Raw genomic sequence first — 21,605 nt, 5'->3', positions numbered from 1 at the left:
TTTCCAAACAGCTTTAGGAGAATAGGTATGATTTCTTCTTTAAACGTTTGATAGAATTCCCTGGGAAGCCATCTGGCCCTGGACTCTTGTGTCTTGGGAGGTTTTTGATGACTGCTTCCATTTCCTCCCTGGTTATTGGCCTGTTCAGGTTTTCTATTTCTTCCTGTTCCAGTTTTGGTAGTTCGTGGCTTTCCAGGAATGCGTCCATTTCTTCTAGATTGCCTAATTTATTGGCGTATAGCTGTTCATAATATATTTTAAAAATCATTTGTATTTCCTTGGTGTTGGTAGTGATCTCTCCTTTCTCATTCACGATTTTATTAATTTGAGTCTCCTCTCTCTTCTTTTTAATAAGGTTGGCTAATGGTTTATCTATCTTAATAATTCTTTCAAAGAACCAACTCCTGGTTCTGTTGATCTGTTCCACAGTTCTTCTGGTCTCGATTTCATTGAGTTCTGCTTGAATTTTAATTAATTCTTTTCTTCTGCTGGGCGTGGGGTCCATCTGCTGTTTTTTCTCTAGCTCCTTTATATGTAAGGTTACCTTTTGTATTTGAGTTCTTTCCAGTTTTTGAATGGATGCTTGTATTGCGATGTATTTCCCCCACAGGACTGCTTTTGCTGCATCCCAAAGATTTTGAACGGTTGTATCTTCATTCTCATTACTTTCCATGAATCTTTTTAATTCTTCCTTAATTTCCTGGTTGACCCTTTCATCTTTTAGAAGGATGGTCCTTAACCTCCACGTGTTTGAGGTCCTTCCCAACTTCTTGTTGTGATTTAGTTCTAATTTCAAGGCATTATGGTCTGAGAATATGCAGGGGACGATCTCAATCTTTTGGTATCGGTTCAGACTGGATTTGTGACCCAGTATGTGGTCTATTCTGGAGAAAGTTCCATGTGAACTTGAGAAGAATGTGTATTCAGTTGAGTTTGGATGTAAAGTTCTGTAGATATCTGTGAAATCCATCTGGTCCAGTGTATCATTTAAAGCTCTCGTTTCTTTGGAGATGTTGTGCTTAGAAGACCTATCGAGTATAGAAAGCGCTAGATTTAAGTCACCAAGCATAAGTGTATTATCATCTAAGTATTTCTTCACTTTGGTTATTACTTGGTTGATATATTTGGCAGCTCCCACATTCGGGGCATATAGATTGAGGATTGTTAAGTCATCTTGTTGGATAGATCCTTGAAGTATGATATAGTGTCCCTCTTCATCTCTCACTACAGTCCTTGGGGTAAATTTTAGTTTATCTGATATAAGGATGGCTACCCCTGCTTTCTTTTGAGGACCATTTGAATGGTAAATGGTTCTCCAACCTTTTATTTTCAGGCTGTAGGTGTCCTTCTGTCTAAAATGAGTCTCTTGTAGATAGCAAATAGATGGGTCCTGCTTTTTATCCAGTCTGAAACCCTGCGCCTTTTGATGGGGTCATTAAGCTCATTCACGTTCAGAGTTACTATTGAGAGATATGAGTTTAGTGTCATCATGATATCTATTCAGTCCTTGTTTTTGTGGAATGTTCCACTGAACTTCTTCTTAAAGGGGAATTTTAAGAGTCCCCCTTAAAATTTCTTGCAGACCTGGTTTGGAGGTCACATATTCTTTCAGTTCCTGCCTATCTTGGAAGCTCTTTATCTCTCCTTCCATTTTGAATGAGAGCCTTGCTGGATAAAGTATTCTTGGTTGCATGTTCTTCTCCTTTAGGACCCTGAATATATCCTGCCAGCCCTTTCTGGCCTGCCAGGTCTCTGTGGAGAGGTCTGCTGTTACCCTAATACTCCTCCCCATAAAAGTCAGGGATTTCTTGTCTCTTGCTGCTTTAAGGATCTTCTCTTTATCTTTGGAATTTGCAAGCTTAACTATTAGATGTCGAGGTGTTGAACGGTTTTTATTGATTTTAGGGGGGGATCTCTCTATTTCCTGGATCTGAATGCCTGTTTCCCTTCCCATATTAGGAAAGTTTTCAGCTATGATTTGTTCAAATACATATTCTGGCCCTCTGTCCCTTTAGGCGCCCTCGGGAGCCCCAATTAAACGTAGGTTTTTCTTCCTCAGGCTGTCATTTATTTCCCTTAATCTAACCTCATGGTCTTTTAATTGTCTGTCTCTTTTTTCCTCAGTTTCCCTCTTTGCCATCAACTTGTCTTCTATGTCACTCACTCGTTCTTCCACCTCATTAACCCTCGTCGTTAGGAGTTCTAGTTTGGATTGCATCTCATTCAATTGATTTTTAATTTCTGCCTGATTAGTTCTAAATTCTGCAGTCCTGAGTCTCTTGAGTCCTTTATGCTTTTTTCTAGAGCCACCAGTAGCTGTATAATAGTGCTTCTGAATTGGCTTTCTGACATTGAATTGTAATCCAGATTTTGTAACTCTGTGGGAGAGAGGACTGTTTCTGATTCTTTCTTTTGAGGTGAGGTTTTCCTTCTAGTCATTTTGCTCAATGCAGAGTGGCCAAAAACAAGTTGTATTGGGAAAAGGAGAAAAATAGAAGAGAGAAAGAAGGAAAGAAAAGAGAGAAAGAAAAAAGAAAAAAAGAAAAGAAAGAGAAGAAAAAGAAAGAAAGGGAAAAAAGGATGGGGGAAGCAAACAGAAATAAAAAAGCAAAAACAAACAAACAAACAAACACGGGGAGTATCTTCTGATTCTGTGTACCTTAAGTCCCTTGACTTCCCCTGGAACTTGTCCGTCCAGCTGGTCTTCTAGGGGAGGGGCCTGTTGTGCTGATTTTCAGGCGTTAGCACTCGGGGTTCTCCTCTGCCCCTGCCTGGTGCAGGGCTCAGTGGGGGTTGTTTACCCCGTGAGGCCCCAGGAGGAACAGCCCCAGTGGCGGGCCCAGCTCTGGAAACCTGGATTCAGCCCCCGCAGGGACTCCCGAGCTCTCCGTCTGCAGGGCCTGGAGGCTCCGGGGCGGGGCCGCTGATGTGCTCAGCTCGGGGCAGGAGCGTCCTCGCTGTCCTGGGCCCTCCCGGCCTCTGCCTGTCCCGGGGGGAGGCGGATCCTGGGCTGTGTCCCGGCGCCCTGTGCTCCGGGACCTGCGCTGTTGGATTCGCGCTCCCGCCGCCCGAGCCCCTCCGAGCTGCTCCCGCCCCGCAGCCCCCTCCGCGGGGCCGCCCCCGAGCCCCCCGAGCTGCTCCCGCCCGCAGCCCCCTCCGCGGAGCCACCCCGGAGCCCCCCCGAGCTGCTCCCGCCCCGCAGCCCCCTCCTCAGAGCCGCCCCCGAGCCCCCCGAGCTGCTCCGGGTCCCGCCGTGCGCGCTGCAGCCCTTAGGGAGCTCGGCGCACTCTCCCGGGGCGCAGGTGTCTGTTACTGTCCCGGGGAGCCCGAGGGCATCCCCGCCCTCCTGGGTCCTGCTCCAACTCCCCACGAGCCCCTTTCCGCCCGGGAAGGTCGGTGCAGCTCCTGCGTCTCCGGGACGGGGCTCTCCTGTCCTGGGGACACTCGCCCCGGCCTCAGCCCAGCTCCTCGCGGGGCCCCTCCCCCTTGGAGGCCTTTTGTTTCTTTATTTCTTTTTCCCCGTCTTCCTACCTTGATAGAAGCGCGAACTCTTCTCACTGTAGCCTTCCAGCTGGTCTCTCTTTAAATCTCAGGCCGAATTCATAGATTTTCAGGATGATTTGAAGGTTATCTAGGCAATCTGGTGGGGACAGGTGACTTGGGGACTCTACTCCCGCCGTCTTGCCCCTCCTCCCTCTTTCTTGTGTTAAAATTACTTTCTACTATCATATTTTCCAGAGATTATTTTTCAAATTCTTTTATTTTTATTTATTTATTTACTTATTTATTTATTCAAATTCTTTGAGCGGTCCATATTTTAAGATCTTTTTCTTGCTTCACAAATACAATGTTTTAAATTTTTTTAGTAAATTGATTATAGTTCTGAGGCTTTTTCCTCAAAAGTTTGAGTTTCCTCATAAACTCTGATTTATAATAAATCAGGTGTTTATATAAACACCATAATTTATACTCTCTGCTTCCTATTATTTTAAATCTTGTTTCTTTCATGTTTGACGTCTTTTCTGCCAAATATCTCTTTATTATCTTATTTAAAAGTGGGACATCAACAAATTTATTGGAAGCCTTTCAGATGTGGTAGAGGGAGCGGAATAAAAATATTGACAGCTGAGATTCAACCTAGCGCAATTAGGTGAGATCAAGCTACTTTGTCAGAGGACCTCGACTTATTGGGATTGGTAGGTTTTATAGAGGCCAATCCCTTTTCTTTGGAGAGAAGTCATAGCGTCTCCTGTTCTAGGGGATACACTGCTTGTTTTATGTGAATCACACAGGACAAGGACAAATCACACTCATTGTGAAAACATGTTTAAAGTCTTTGCTCTCCATTAGGTATATGACCGCTACTCTCCCTTGTGGCTGGTATCTCTGAATCTGGAACCTCTGTAGCTCAACCTCTCCAGAGATTAGCTTCCATTCTTCTGCTGGACTTGAGGAAAGCCTGAGGACTAAAGCGTCTCTATACAACAAATAAACAAGAATAAACAAAGAACCTTTCAGCCAGTGCTCTGTGTATGTTGACTAACTCCATACCTTTTTTTCTAAGTCCTTTTCTAGGACTGGGAAGCATGGCTCAGTTAGCTTCTCCTTGGTTCTTACTCAGGCAGGTGCAAGTTTCATTTTCCTTTGACTATTTGGATATCACTTCCTGTCTACTTTTTATTTCCAAAAGTGTGCTATTTTATTTTTCATTCTCTTTATTCCTTTGATTTTGAATTCTTCTAAAGTTTTTATTAACATGTTCCTGTGATTTCTAGAATGGACTTGAGGTACTGCATGTCTCCATCTGACACCTGCCATATATATTTTTTAAGATTTTATTTATTTATTCATAAGAGACACAGAGAGAGAGGCAGAGACACAGGCAGAGGGAGAAGCAGGCTCCCTGCGGGGAGCCTGATGTGGGACTCAGTCCACCAACTCCGGGATCACGACCTGAGCCGAAGGCACCGCTAAACTGCTGAGCCACCCAGGCTGCCCTGCCACCTGCCATATTAATAGGATTAGCTGAACCCTTCTAATTTTCTCCTGCACAAAGTGGCAGTAAGGCAAGGCTTACCATTTTTCCCTCTTTGGAAAGAAGTGCCATCATTGTCTTAGTAAGGACATTGAATGTCCTTTCTTAGTAGGAAAAGCTGAGATGAGAATGAGGCTTCCAGGAAACAAGGCTATTTAGGCTTACCTAGCTTAAGCAAAAGTTGTCCTTTCTGGTGCACACACTTCTAGCTTAGCAGAGTTTCACATTAATATCTGAGGCCAATGGTCCAACTGGGAATTAAATAATTGTCCTCTGGGTACATAATGTTTCTGGAATATTAAGAAATAAGCAAATTAATAGATAAAATAATTATTGGCAGCATTGGGCATTATATATAGATATATATATCTCAACATAAATCTGCATACATATATTGTATATAGTTTTATATAATTATAGTTGCATGTATTTGTGTATATGTTTGTATGTTTAACATATATATACATATATATAATTTAAAATTATAGCTTTCAAGAAGCCTGTACTGCCAAAGAATTGTAGAAATTTGCTTGTATTCTTTGCATTTTCCAAGTTACCTGCTATAGAATATGCACTGTATGCTTAATAAAGAAAAAAGTTACAAAGAAATTATAACCCAGAATCTCTAACTTTAGTGGATGTAACTATTTGTTATTTCCTGAGAAATTAAGGAAAGTTAGGAGAAAATGCTCATGAGAGAAGCTTAGTTTGAGGGTAGAGTTCCTACCATGTTTTAAGTACAGTTATTAAATTTGAATCTGTTGCCTGGGAAAACTCGGTTAGAAACACCTTTCTAATAAGCTTGGAGTTACCCCAATTTCTCTTTTCTTCCTGGAAACTTGAAGGAGCCTTAGGGATAGAAAACACTGTGGTGGGATCCCTGGGTGGCGCAGCAGTTTAGCGCCTGCCTTTGGCCCAGGGCGCGATCCTGGAGATCCGGGATCGAATCCCATATCGGGCTCTCGGTGCATGGAGCCTGCTTCTCCCTCTGCCTATGTCTCTGCCTCTCTCTCTCTCTGTGACTATCATAAATAAATAAAAATTTTAAAAAATGTTTAAAAAAATAAAAAGAAAACACTGTGGTAATGTTGATTCCTGAATGGATAGCCTCATTGCTCTGATCTCATGCCACCACTAGACCTTAACTTGCTTTCATGTTTTAACACAGAAGACACATCTTCTTGTGAGGTCCTGTAGAGATTATCCCAATGTGTCTTATCAACCTGCACAAGGAAGTGAAGACTAGAGAGGGTTGTCATGCACATTGTTCAGTACTTTGTCAAATTATTTTTTAATATTCCACTCAGCCCAGAAATGAGTTTAACAATTTACTGCAGTGAAGTAATTTCCAGAATGCATGTGTGAGGTCGCTGAGCCATTGTGTTCCTCATCAGAGTTAAAGGAATTGTATTAATCTTTTCATTGTCTCTCCTCACATAGAGCAAAATGACTGATTGTTTGGCATATGCTTGAGTACCACATGGTGCCAAACAGATGGAAGTCATTCAGGCAGAAGCTGAGTCGGGCAGAGATACTCCACAATTTTGTGTTTGTAAGGAGAAATAATTGAATGGGATTCTTTTTCTTCCTTTTTTTTGATATTTGGATGCTGAACTGCAGGGGGAAAAAATCATCCTGAATTAATTGCTGTCTCTTCTATTGATTTGGTGTCTACTGAATGAGAACACATTTTCAATTATTCCCACCCTCCGAATGAAATAGAAATTTTAGAAATAGAAAATTATTAATGTCATTGAAACCCTACTAGCAGGATTTGGTGATATATTAATTGTGATAGAAACAAAGCTGAAAAGAATACTCCTTAAAATTATAGTAGAAGCTGGCACTTCTGGAATGATAGTGTGAGCATGCAGATCTCTGAAAATTTGTCTCTTCCATATAGGCAAGTGAGAGTACTGGCAAAAATTGTTTGAAGAAAATGTTTCAGAACTTGGAAATTAACCAAAGCATCACAGCATCCAGGGAGCAGGGTTTTTGTTTTGTTTTGTTTTTGTTTTATTTTGTTTTTGGCTGAATCTTGGTAATAGCTGTAAGCTTTGTGGTGTTTTAATTTCTTTTCATCCCATTTTCCCTTTCCAATTCCATAGAAAACTTGAAAACCAGTAACAGCCTGCTACCACAATGAGAACCAGCATGCTGGGAGCCATCTTAGGATACAAGAACAGGAATCAAAGCCATTCTCAGAGAATTTTCATGAATTAAATTTTGTGGTGATTTCTTGGAAGACCTCAATTGCAAGGCAGTATACATATGACCTGACTCATGACTTGCACAAGGGAGTGGAGAAGGCTTTTCCCTAGGGACATTTGTATGCAGCAACAAGAGACAATTGACTGACAGTAAGGGCTAGCCAAATAACTTAAAAGAAAAAGTTAGGAAATGAGATGACCATAGGATTATTGAATAGTTTTGACAATTTCCTGGAAAAAAGTCAGAAGACAAGCACTTAAGCAGAGATGTGAATATGCTTAGGAAAGACATTAGAAAGCTTTAAGCTCTTACCTTTGGTTGACTTTGAGGTTCTATGCAAGCAGAAGGTGAGGTTAAGGAAGAGTCGTTGGCTGTCTGGCTGATGTTGAATGAGTGTCTTACCATAAACACTGTTTAAGTGTCCTTAAACAGGGACTTGGAGAAGTAGTGGTTCTAGCTATTTAATAAATTCACTAGTAAGCTGGCCACTAGACTATATGTAGAACAAACTTTAGTGGAGACAAATGACAAAGACTAGATTTTGTAGAATTATTCAAATAAATCACTAAGACAAAGGAATGACAACAACCTGAGAGGGAAAAGAAAGCCCTCAACTTTTGGAAGACAGAAGACTGATTTCTAGAGTTTTCACATTATATTATATAAAATGTTCAATTTTTAAACACAAGTGTATAAAATTTTTAAACAAAAAATTAGAAAAAAATAAAAATAAATAAAATAAAATAAAATAAGGCTTATAGAGAAGGAGAAAAAAATAAAATCTGTCTATAGAAACTGTCTTTGAAGAAGTCCAGGCATTAGATATACTGGACAAAGTCTTAACATCAGCTATTATAAATACATTCAAAGAATTTAAAGAAACTATATCTAAAAAAAAAAGAGTATGAAAATTATACTCCAACAAAAAAGAATATCAATAAAGTGATAGAAATTATGAAGAAGGACCAAACTGAAATTCTAGAGTAGACATCTACAATGACTTAAATAATACATTCAGTAGAGAGACTCAGCAAAATCAACATAAAAACAAAATCAACAAACATCAAAATAGGTCAGTTGAGATTTAGTCTGAGGCATGTAAAGGAAAAAGCATGAAGGAAAATAAGCCAAGCCTCAGGGAAATGAGGGACATTATCAATATTTTTAAGATAGGATCACAAAAGTAGAAAACAGAAAGAAGCAGAAAGAGGGAATCCCTGGGTGGCGCAGCGGTTTGGCGCCTGCCTTTGGCCCAGGGTGCGATCCTGGAGACCCGGGATCGAATCCCACATCGGGCTCCTGGTGCATGGAGCCTGCTTCTCCCTCTGCTTGTGTCTCTGCCTTTCTCTCTCTCTGTGACTATCATGAATAAATAAATAAAATCTTAAAAAAAAAAAAAGAAGCAGAAAGAATATTTGTTTGTTTGTTTTTTTAAAGATTATTTAATTCATAGAGACACACACACACAGAGAGGGGGGCAGAGACACAGACAGAGGGAGAATCAGGCTCCTTGCAGGGAGCTCGTTGTGGGACTTGGTCGTGGGACCAGGATCACACCCTGAGTCAAAGGCAGAGGCTCAACCACTGAGCCACCCAGGCTTCCCTGAAATGAAATTTTAAAATAAATCCATTTAAATGATCAGAAATATAAAATACTCATGATTAAATTTAACAAAAGAAGGGCAAAACTTCCATATTGAAAACCTTAAAAATGTCATTAAAAATAATGAATGAAGAGACTTAAACAAATGGGATGATATATCATTTTCATTCAAAGATTCAATATTGAGAAGATAGCAGTACTCCCAAATTGTACATATTTGGTACAATTTCTATCAAAGTACCAGCTGATGTTTTTGTAGAAATTAACAAACCGACCCTAAATTTTATATGGAAATCTACTGGATTCAGGAGCAAATATGATTTTAAAAAAGAAGAAGAAAGTTGGATGGCTCACAGTATATTATTTCAGAAGGTAAAAGATTTAGTAATCAAGACCATGGTACTGGTTTAAGGATAGACACACACAGTTTAGTGGAATAGAATTAAGATTCCAGAAATAAACTTCATATATTTCATCAATGGATTTTTAACAAAGTTTCCATGATAATTCAATGGAGAAAGAATAGTTTTTTCAACACATGGTGGTGGGACAACTGTATATCCACATACTAGGAATGAGGTTGGACCCTTTCCTCACACCATATACAACCATTTCCTAAAAATGGATCAAAGACCTAAATGTCGGTCTAAGTCTAGAAAACTTTTAAAAGAAACCAAATGTAAACTTTATAACTTTGGTTTAGATAATGAAATCTTAGATACCATCAGAAGCAACAGGAGAAAAAGAAAGACTAGGTAAATTGGGCTTCAATAAAATTAAAATGATCTATCTGTTACTTTCTGACAGATGCTAGGTGGGATTTGAGCAGCAGTGGTTAGCCTGCCCTGGGGAGACAGGTGTATTAGGATGTGGCCTTTGCAGACTGGGGACAGCACTGGATACTGGGCCGGATTTATGATGGTGAAGACAATAGGAAAATTTGATTTGTTGGTCACCAGAGACACATGATAGCTCCACGGTAGATCTGACTGTTGGACAATCCATAGTGAACTGGAGAATCCAATGATAGCATGTGATGATCATCGAGGGATGGCTCTTGGCTCCTTGAAACTATAATAAACTTGGACAAAGAAACAAAAACAGGATGTACAGTTATTATGGACTCCAGTTAGGACAATACTATCACTAGAGAAATTTGGCAGTCTTGTCTTTGGAGGTTGTACATGTGAACATTTCAGTGTTTTCAATATATGAAGATCCTAGTGTTGTACATAGGGTGTTACTAGTGCTGATAAAGGGTACGGTTATCAGGGAAACAAAAACTCTGAGAGATCACTTTATTCCCAGTTGGATGGCTTTTTTTTTTTAAAAATGCAAGAGGAGTAAGAAGTTAACAAAGATGTTGAGAAATTAGAGCATTCTTACATGGCTGGTAGGGATGTATAATGGTTCAAATGCTTTGAAAAATAGGTTAGTAGTTCCTCAAAGAGTTAAATATGATGTTATATTACCCAGCAATTATACTTACAAGTACCTATCCAAGAAAAATGAAAATGTATGTCCAGAAAAAAGCTTGTACGGAAATGTTTATAGAAGCATTATTTATAATAGTTAAAAGATAGATACAACCTACATGAACACAAACTAATGAATGGATAATCCAAATGTAGTATCTCCATACAATTGAATACTTATGACAAGATTAATGAACCTTGAAAAAAAGTGTTAAGAGAAGGAAGCCAGTTGCAAAATACCATATTGTACATGATTCCATTTATATGAAATATTCTTCCTCAGATCCTTTAAAGGATTAGCTCTAGGCAGTCCAATTTGGTACAGTGTGGCCACTGAACTCCTAGCCCTATCCAGCTGGACCAGAGTAGGGGCCTAGCTAAGGACTGTTAATTGGAGGCTGCCCAGGAATTCATGATGTGACTGTTGAATCCAATTGTAGGTAGTCACATTTACAGATGACTTAAACTAGGAATATTGAGATAATAAGGCATTTAGCAGTTTAATCAGGGTCTCAGCAGCAGGAAATAAGTGGCACCCTTGAATTAGGATAATTCAAGGAAGACCTAATAGAGTCCCAGAGATGTGGGAAAGGTAAATTAGGGTAGGGTGGGGCAAAGGGAGGACAATTCTGGAGGAGGGGGTGACAGCTGGCTGGTTCTGAAAGGGTTAGAGCAGTGGGGATAGTACAGAATGATGAGCATAAGGCACTGGTGAGAAAATGTAAGGAGAGGAAACCTAAAAGGTTGAGAAAAAACAAACAACAACAACAACAAACAAAAGCTCTCATTTACATGTAGTAATGTGAGATGTACATGGATTGAAAACTCCCTTAAGGGATGCTAAAAGTTTGAGGAATCTAGAGTTGTGTGTAATCTCCACTAAGGTTATACCTCCATTTTTCAATAGGACCAAATGCATGTCATTGGGCCCTTGAGTTTAGTGAATACTTGCATATTCCTCTAAAATAAGCAAAACCTTCCTTTCCTTCTGAAATAAGTACCAGAAAATGCTAGTGAAGTCTGCTCTCCTCTTGTGAACAACTGCTCTTGTTCTTTGCACCTATTCTTATGAATATCTTCTGGGCTAAATGCTCTTACTGAATATATCTGAGGATCCTATCATGCCCCCCAAGACACAGCACTGATTCTGAGCAGGAGAGTCAAGTTTATCCACACTCACTTACAAAATGACTGAGCAGTAGCAATTCCCATTAGAATGGACTCCCAATAAAAATTCTTAGTATCTTAGTGTTGTTGATAGAACTGACATTTAGTGGAAATAAATTTTTCTTTCAAAAAACAACTTTTATGAATACAAACCATACAGAAGTGGAAAATGGAGCAAATGTGCATTTCCCTATTCTTCCAGCTAAGTACAGGAACAGGGGCAGCCTAGCAAGACAAACTTCTAGACAATAGCTACTGTACTCCAGCCAAACACCACAGAAAGAACTGTCCATTACAGCAACCACTGAGTGGGAAGCATAGACTTCCACCCTCATCAGGTTGTAATGAGTGGCCCCAGCAGGTGTGTGAAAGTTGACCAGGGAGCTGGAATGTACAGCCTGGAAGGTGGGTCATGACCTCAGCCCATGGTCCCAGGGAGATAACCTAAGAAGACTGGATTTGCACCCTTATGGAGCACTAATAGGATGCTGTTGCTATACCTTCTGCTGGGGCAGCTATAAGGGACATCTAGGCCTATGTAACCCTCACCCCTTTCAGTAACCTGTAAATGACCACAAGGAAGCAAACAAACCTTTGTGGAAGACAGCCATTGTCAGTGACCGTACTCCCTGGTGTGTAGGCATTGAGAATGGTAGAATCAGAAATGGCTTTAGTTGATTTTTAGAAGTCCTTTCCACTTTGTGTCAACTCCAGCAACCTGAGGATATTAAGGGGTCTGAAGTGTTCACTGAATGCCATGATATTGATCTATTGTGAAGTGGTCTTTGGGACAAAATGCATACCATTCGCAGAATGTAGATGATATGAAAAGCTGAAAACATAATATAGTTTTGTTTCAAGGGTAAATATGATACGAGAGTCAAATGGTCAAAATGGAACAGCAGTAAAGCACCAACTGTTGTCCTGAGACAGGGTCAAATATTTTACACGAACATTTGCTAGAAGCAGGCAAGGGCATCACCTCATACAGTGTGGACTCTGTCACCATGAGACGAATGGGATCATTGTTGGCAGAAGTCACAGTTTTGGCATGCAGTGGTTGCTTTTGCATTAGGATCATACAGTCTTTGCCTGTGGGTCTGGTTTATGATGGTAGATGTGTTAACAGGTATGGTTTGATGATGGATTTGGCTAGAGGTGGCAGTGACTGGGTGGTGCTGTCTGGCTTGGCAACTTGACTGTAATTAGTTTCTTCAGAGAATGAGTCCCTAATGGTGGGAATCTACCTGAGCCTCAATGGCAGTGTTGATTTATCTCTACATTTCATGGCCTGAAAGATGAGAATCTTGATATGCCAGGTGGCAGTCTTCCAAGTGGCAGCCCAGATGGCTAGGTCATTGCCAGTAATCCGAGAGTTTGTAAAATGTGCCCCACCTGGTTCTTAGGAGTATGGGCTAAGGCAAAGGTGATGATGTTGAGTTTATCCTGTGTGCTGACTGGCCTTTGCTGCAATCATTCTTCCAAAGACACCATTGCTCTGCATCAACTGCTTGAATTCCTCTACCTGGTTGGGTTTTCATTTGTTTTTTTGGTATCTTGTCTTGTTTTGTTTTGTTTTGTTTTGTTTTTTTCTGGTGGTTCTTTTTGTAGCTTTGGTTGCTTCCTCACATGTCTATTCAGCTGAAAGCTCAAGGTAACCATTTGCATTTCTCCAGGGTTCTATCTTCCCTAGACTTCAAATTCTTTTCCTTCAGCCAGCAAGGCTGCTGAACTCCACTCAGATTCCCAACCATTTTGCCATTGCCCCAGACAATCAGTTGAGAAATTTCAGGCACATGGGCACACTGAGTTCCCAATGGTCATTGCCTCCTGCTGCTGGTTACTCAGTGTGCGAAACCGTCAATTCTGCCTTTTGTCATACTTCACAGTTTTTCTAGATGGAAGGATATATCTGATCCCTTTTATCCTGTTATGGCCCAAAGTGGAAGTTCCCTATTCTCTTTCAAAGTTGGACCAATAAGAAGAGGCTTTTTCTTAGAATATCCTTCTGATAGGAGAAAAATAAGGGTCAGAGTGATTGGAGGTTGAAAAAGAAAAATGAAAAAAAAAAAAACCCAAAACATAAAATATATCCAGAAATAAAAATTGTCCAAGTGCTTGGTGTGGGTTTTTTGGTCCTATTTTTAGGGAGATTCTAATCATCCTGCAAGAATTTAGGCTGCAGATTATCAGTGTTAATTCCTAAAATGATAAATCAAAGAGAAGCACCCAAGCTTCTTTAAGGAGTACAGAGCCTCACCAGTGACATTATAGGATGCTCCCATGATTATGACCTTCTTGACCTCCTTTTCCTCCTGCTTTGTACATACTTTTCTTGGCAAGCACCCTTGATTTCTGTGAGGCTGATGAATTTCATTCTGAGCAGGGAGCAGTCTCAGCATCACAGCACTGGTTTGATAGACCACAGGCTGAAGATAAATGACTAGAGAATATTTTGAATACGGATATTCCCATATAACTTCTGGTCAAAATCCTTTACAAGGCAAAGACAAAGCCACAATAGACGCCAATAACTCACTAACCATTTCTTCTCAACCTTTGGCTCTTCTCTTTTGACATAGATACATTTTTAAGTAGCCACACATCTAAATGCAGATCTCATCTCTGTCTGTGTTTTAAAATTCACGTGTTTTCTTTCTCCTTTTTGGAGTTGTTCCCAACAATTAATCCTAAAGCAAATGTTTCGCTATACTTTTAAATAGTGAGAACTTAGGCCAGTTGTTGTTGTCATTTTTTGTGTGCATTCCCTACATTTCACTCATCTTTTCTTTTGAGTAATGTTCAGTTCTCTAAACTACTGCGGAAGTCTGTGAGGGACTGTTCTCTTCTTTACGTTCAAAGTGTGTGAACTGGTGAGAGAGAAGAGAAAGCCAGCCAGTGGCCCCTGAGGACTTTTGTTTTCCTTTGTAGCAGGCTCTCCATCTGGGATTGCTTATAGACTGTCTCATTCAACAATCTTGCGGTGTACCTGTTATTGTTCTGGATCAACAGAAGAAGAAACACAGACTCATGAAGACCAAGACCCATGCCCACGCTTTTTCCATTTCTCCAAATTCACAAGTCTTCCTCTTTTATTGTTCTCTTTATACATTTATTTTGTAAAATCAAGAAGAGATAGTACAATTTTCTTTTTATATACTTTTATTTAAAAAGTTAATATGCTTTTATTCCCAATATTTATAAACAATTAGAAATATAAAAAGTGGTTATTTATAAGTGTAAATACTATCCTCCTTAGTTGAATGCCATCTTCCTCCTCTCAGTAACCAATATTAATAATTTTGAGTTTTGTGTTATTTACTACAAATATATCCAAATATACACATTTCCAATATGGTAACTTCTATGTGACATATTATGCGTTTTGTTCTTCAATTTGCTTTTTTAAAAATTTCACTCCAAATTTTTGATTTTTTTCTCCATGAAGCATAATATGCTGACTATATAAATTGCCGCATAACATCCTATTGTGCTATCACTTAACTTTTTATCACTCCCTGGGCTCTTGTTAGAGATATAGAATATCTGTAAGTTTTGGTGTTACAAATAGCACCTCAGCCCACGTCTATCTAGTTACATCCTTTTTTATACATGTAGAAATATATTATTCATTTTTCTCCTCTGTTTGGCTCCTTCACCCTTTCCATTTAAGAGAATGCAGTTTAATTAGCAAATGTACCATCCAGTCGCTCTGCCAGGTTTCCCTCAGTTTTGTGAGGGAGTTTAAATGATTCCTTCTCATTCCAGCAGTTTTATGCTGACTTATATTGCCAGCAAACATCAAATTCCTGATTCACAGTCGTTCAGCTCTTGATAGTATTGGGCGTTCCCGTATTCGCATTGTCAGAGCTGGGTCGCAGAATCTTGACAGAACAAGATTATTCCGTACTATATACATTATTAATGGGATGAAATGGGTTATATATTTCAAAATCAATCCTTCCACTCCAAAAAAAGAAAGTGGTCTTCAACGAGAAAAGAGATTCATTGAAATTAATGATTTCAGAGTCACGTAAAGGATCGAGATATAGTCTTATTACAATATTAACAGAATTATGTCAAGCAATGTCACTTTGCCTAAGTTAAAATGTTCTAAATCAGTAGAATTTCTACAATCCTTATACGATACTATTTCATTATTTGAGACTGATTGCCAACAGAAAAAAATTCCATCTCCAAAGTAAATTTAGTAATATTCTTCAGTCTTGACTAGAGAAGATTTGATAACTGAGGGGATGGGCCATATTCTGATTTCAAAACTAATGATGTAAATTAGGAAGAATTCTGTGAAGATCAAGATGTTATCCTCTCCATATAAAATATACAATTTGGTAATACAAAGATTTTGTGAAAATTAGATGAGGCAAAAAAAAATCAGTTTTTAGCATGGTGCCTATTACACACTCAACAAATATTGCTTTTTTTTCTCCTCATCTCATTTATTCACCCTCCTTACCACATAAATACAAGTCCAAGTCCTTCCTTTTCTTGTTCTTTCAGTCCCATTCATTAATTCATCAAAAATGTGCTGAATTCCAATCTATTCCAATCATTATTGTAGATAAAACCAGAACAGTGAATGGAACAGTGATGACTCTGTCCTTTTGGAGATCATAACCTGGTTGGGAAATCAATTATTAATCAAGGAATCATACAAATGAATGAAAAGAAATTCCAACTATGATAGGTGAAGGAAACGTGTAAACTTGAGGGTTCAGGGGGATTAGATCTAATCTGTGTTATCAGAGAAAAACTCCTGAATGATGAGTAAGTCTCAGATTTTGCAAGATAGGGAGAAGAGGGCAGAATATTCCATGCAGGCAGAGGGAGAATAATGAGCAAACATTCTGCTGTGCTAGGAAGCAAGGCATGACTGAAAGATATCTTGGCCAGTGAGGAGAAACTGGGAGGATTATGGATGAGACAAGGCTGGAGAGAGGCAAGAACAAGCCATGGGAAGATAACAGGTTGGATAGAATGGGTATAAAGGAGGAGGCTGGCTTACTAGTATGGTGTTCTAGGCAACATAGCATGATTGCTTGAAGTAAAGGAGGGAAGTGATAAAGTATTTCTATGGAAATCTAGACTCTGTCACTTTCCAGTCCAGGAAGCAGAATGTTCAAAAATATAGTAGATCTTTTTACCTTTACTTTATTCACCCTAAACCTATAAGCCAAACTTGAAGATTATATCAGGGGGAAAAAGACAAACAGAAAACAGTACAAATCTAATTTTAGAAAGACTCAGGTTACAATAAAGTATTATTTATTGGTTTATTAAAAGAGAATATAACAGGAAAAGTGACATTATATTATCTCTTTCCCCACTTTCATTGAAATCTTTTGCCTGTATTGGTTAATCTCTTAGCTAGTGTCAGCAATAGAAGTTGATGATTGAAGATGGAAATCACATTGCTAATATAGCAAATCTCTCATCCTTAAGACATGGGATGACACTATTCAGTGTTCTTTCCACTACCCTCCTTCTAACAACCCTCCTCCTTCTATTCATTAAATAATACTTGTGAATTAAAGTATTTTGGTAGATAGTGTTAAAATTTTGACTCTTGGTAAATATATGTTTCCTATAGTTCTTCAGCCTCTTTGAGGGCAAGGTCTTTATCTTACATTTGTAATTTTAAGATTTAATACAATTGCTGGTAAATCAGAAATAACAAATAAATATTTGATGAATACATGAAATAATGAACCACAATTTCTTGCTTCTGTAAGTTGAATCATTACTCTAGTATCACTGTCACTAACCTGTGGCATTTTATACGTCTAGAAGAAGCTCAATAGATCAATAGAAATAACATATCTCATCTTAAAGATAAGGGAATAGAGAGCTGAGAATATAATTTATAAACCAGATCTTATTCTTAGTCAAACAATGTCTATATTGCTAAGTGTGAGGATGAAATGTGGAAAGTAAAAATAAAAATATTATGATGATGTACCCATTTAATAATTCATTGATTGCAACAGACCATGCACCATGCACGGTCTTTATCATGTTATTGAGATGCATTATAATGCTACCATATTAATCAGATGTTAGCATTTTATATACCTGGAAATGGATGGTCAATTCCATGGAACTCCTTTTTCTTTCTCTTTCATGTTCTGATAATAATAATGATAATAATAATAATAATAAGATAATAATGTTCCATTATTTTAATCCTTAGTTATATTCTTTGGATTCATCACAAGATGGTGCCAGTGTGTCTCTGTCACCACGGAATTTAAAAAAAATTAACAATCTGCAAGTACTTGCATTGGAGGTTGGATATAGATCTGGTGAATTCCAACCATATTCACATTTTCTTCTTTTAAAATTCAGTATGCCCACTCAAGCAATTGGTGAATATTTCCTTAGGGATTGTTCTTCAAAGTTCATATTTCTATGTCTAAGAGAAATTATGTCTGTAAATTATTCATATATGCCTTCTTCTGATTCCAACGAGTTTCACCTGTCTTCAGGAATACACACACAATATGCAAACAAATTCAAGGTTATGGTCATTATTCTTATTCTGGCCCATGTATAGAAATGTTCTACTGAGGACTTCTATGTGTTGTATATAAATCTCAATTCATAAACTAATCTCTTAATTTCCTCAGGTTAGTGAAAAATTACACTTCAATCATGCTTATGGTTGTCACTCAAACATCTGAAATCTTAAACCATATTAAGCATCTCAGGGGACTAATTGGTCACTGATCATCTGTGCCCTTTGAAAATTCTGTATTTCCATTGACCAGAATACTTACCCTCTGCTTCTGCACCTTCCTTGGATGTGGGGTTTGGTGTAGTGGTTGGAAGTGCTGGGCTTTTGAGGTCTTCTCAACATGGCATGTGGCCATTCATTCTGAGGTTCTGCCATATATTCAGGGACAATGCCAAACCCCTTCTTTCATGAGGCTCATCCTTTCCACATGCACAGTTCTAGACGTCTCTCAACCTGAAGGCATCTCTTTTAGGTATGGAGATAAACCATGTCTTCTCAGATTCCTATTCATTTTGATGGATTTAGACACTTGGAAATGAAAGCCAGGAAGCTCAAACACAAATTTTATCTGAACAACAACAACAACAACAACAACAACAAAATACAGTGCAGTAACCTGCTGAAAGAGGGGAAGAAAAAGGCATAAAATGAAAGAATAAAGTGGAAGATTCAAGGAAGAAATAAATATCTGTCTCAGAAAATTATCTTGGCAAATATGCACAGAAATTCATTCCATACCCACAGATACTATATTTTCCCATTGTATTATTAAATGCAGGGGCCTCTGACAGGTTCTGCTGAAACCAAGAATACTTGACCAATGTCTGGAAATGGGAAAGCTCACTAACTAGTAAATGTGCCTGAATCAAAGAATCTGATAATTCCTTTATGATAAATAAATTATCTAATGCCCTGGTCACCAAAGGATTTAATGTAGCCCTGAATTATTAAACTGCAGCGGCATATGCTCAATTTTCTACCATTAATCTGACTTTTTTTGGTCAGTCCATATTAAGGCTGCATCTCACATCAAGATAGTGATGGAATCGTTTGGATGTGTGGAGAAGCTACAGTATTCCTTGATATTTCATATTCCCAGTTTTTAATGTTCTTGTCTGTGTATATGTTGTTTTAAACTTTTATATGCTTTCTGGATCATTTTTAGTATAATAGACAATTTTTTAATGAAGCATCCCTAGGATATTCCCTACAGAAGTCCTGCTTACTATTAATATTGATTAATTTGAGAAGCAGTAGTTAATGAATATTTTTAGGAAACATTTAAAAAAATTTTTTGACAAATTCTGCCAAGTCTTCCCCCAAGCCAAGTATGTATGTGTGTGTATGTGTATTATGCATGTGTTTTAATGAATTTGATCTAAATGAAAACCAATCTCCCCTTTGCCAAGAGACTATAGGGTCCATTGACTTAAGCAAACATTTAATCATTGAAATATTTTTGGATGTCAAACCACAGCAATGAAATCATTTTATGTCTCAGAACATATGAGAGTAGAAAAGTAGCAGTGGTCATGTGTCACACCTGAAGGTGAGCTGTGAAATGCTTAATTCATTCACAGCCCCTATCACTTAGCTACTTCTTGGGGCAAAGAGACATACGTACACACATATGTCTATTTTTTCGTAGCCTGTATTTTCTGGATGATGATCACATCAACTTTAGTAACAGAGCTTCTTCTTACCGCTTAGTCCTCAGCCTCTCAAAATTGGTATATTGCTTTCTTTTTTCTATGGTTGAAACCCTCATATAATGCATAATTTTTCATCATGTTCTACTTTCTCAAACTTATTATCTTATTTTAAATTGTTTCTCCCTAATCTCCATTCTCTGCCCAAAGTACTATAATTGAGTTTGTTTTACCCATATTTTTTTCTCTCTTGTAACTGTGTTCTATTTTATCTTTAATACTTATTTAATCAACTTTTATCCCCATTTTAAAATAATTTTTAGTATTGTACAGAAAGCTGAGAGGGGGCAAATGAGATGTCCTGTCTTTTATTCAATCATTCATTTGTTCTTTTATTTGTGAAACATTTTTTGGCAATGATGACAAAGGTCTTGCATATAAAGTTCACTTCCTGCAGTCTAAGAACTGATAGAAACTGAATAAATTTAATGTCAGAGTTGGAAGGATATTAAAGATCATTTAGGTCAGCAGCTCCATAGACAGGATATATAAGAATCACTTCCAGTGTTTTAAAAAATTCAGAGTCATGAATTCTACACCTCAAGCTACACAATGAGTATCAAATGGATTTGGAAATTTATGTATTTATTATGCATCTTAGATGGCGTTGGAATGTCAGAATGACAATAATTAACAATTTGGAGCTGTGAATTTTTACAACCTCCAATTCATGTCTTGAGTTCTTTCTTTTTTTATAATATGTATATAATAAAATTAATAGTTATATATTACATTATATACGTAATATCTATATGTTATAAAATACAGACATTTACTACATATGGATATAGGATATGAAAATGTCAGTATTATGAAATGCACGTTCTAGCTGTGGACAGCTCTGACCAGTACAAATGTTCTTGAATTGAAAGAAAGGCTCTTTATAACTTCCACAAGCTGATCCTTTTTCTTTCTCTTGGTTTCTGAACAGGTTTACAACTCCTGAGAACACTCCTCTGTCTTTTCATCAGTCCTTTGTAGTTGAAATACAAAAAAATGATACCCAGTGGATCCTAATGGATTTTGTTGTCTCCTTGAACCCTCACAGACAGTGGGCCCATTGGAGTTCTGTGCTCATGTTCCAAAACCATATGTCTCTGATGGATTAGTGGAGAACTCATAATTGTAACTGTATATATTGAAACTGGATCTTGCTTTGGAAGCAAAGTGCAGAAAGGGTAATAATGATCTAACAAACTGAAAGGCCTAAGGAATACTGTCACAAATGTCCTTTCTAAACCCTTTCCTGTATCAGCCACACACTAACACTGAAAATGATAGCACACACTAATCCATAGCAGCTGTGCCATTTTGCATTCTTAGCAGTATTCCCATTTGTCTGCACCCTTGCTTACTCTTGTCATTTTCTTTTGGTGATATTTATTTATTTAGTTAGTTACTTGTACTAACCATTCTTGACATATATGATATGATATCTCATTATGGTTTTGATTTGAACATCCTTGATGATTAGTGAGGCTGAACATTTTTTCATATATTGTATGGAGGTTCCTCAAAAATTAAAAATAAAACTGCCATATGATCTAGCAATCCCACGTTTGGGTATTTATCCAAAGAATCGAAATTAGGATCTCAAAGAGATATCTGCCCTCTTGTTGTGGCAATATTTACAATAGGCAATATGTGGAAACTTTCTGAGTATCCATCAATAGATGAATGGGTAAAGAAAACATAGTATATGTGCACAATGGAATGCTATTCAGTGTTTAAAAATAAGATGATTCTTCAATGTGTGGCAACATAGATGAACTTTGAGGGCATTTTATTTATTTATTTATTTATTTATTTATTTATTTATTTATTTATTTTTATTGGAGTTCAATTTGCCAACATATAGCATAACACCCAG

General features: G+C 38.0%; 1 protein-coding gene across 1 annotated transcript in view; it reads left to right on the top strand.

Annotated features, from left to right (window-relative positions):
• Positions 1–21,209, top strand: part of LOC119871826 — a 247,631-nt gene extending 226,422 nt beyond the window's left edge. Inside the window, exon 13 of the transcript XR_005359361.1 lies at positions 20,667–21,209. The gene's annotated coding sequence lies outside the window, so the exon portion shown is untranslated. The remainder of the gene's footprint in view (positions 1–20,666) is intronic.
• The last annotated feature ends 396 nt before the right edge of the window (positions 21,210–21,605 follow it).

Source organism: Canis lupus, chromosome 5 (assembly GCF_011100685.1).
Source record: "Canis lupus familiaris isolate Mischka breed German Shepherd chromosome 5, alternate assembly UU_Cfam_GSD_1.0, whole genome shotgun sequence".
NCBI classification, from domain to species: domain Eukaryota; kingdom Metazoa; phylum Chordata; class Mammalia; order Carnivora; family Canidae; genus Canis; species Canis lupus.
Note: the sequence above shows the minus strand (reverse complement) of the source record. Positions and strands in the feature narration are given on the sequence as shown.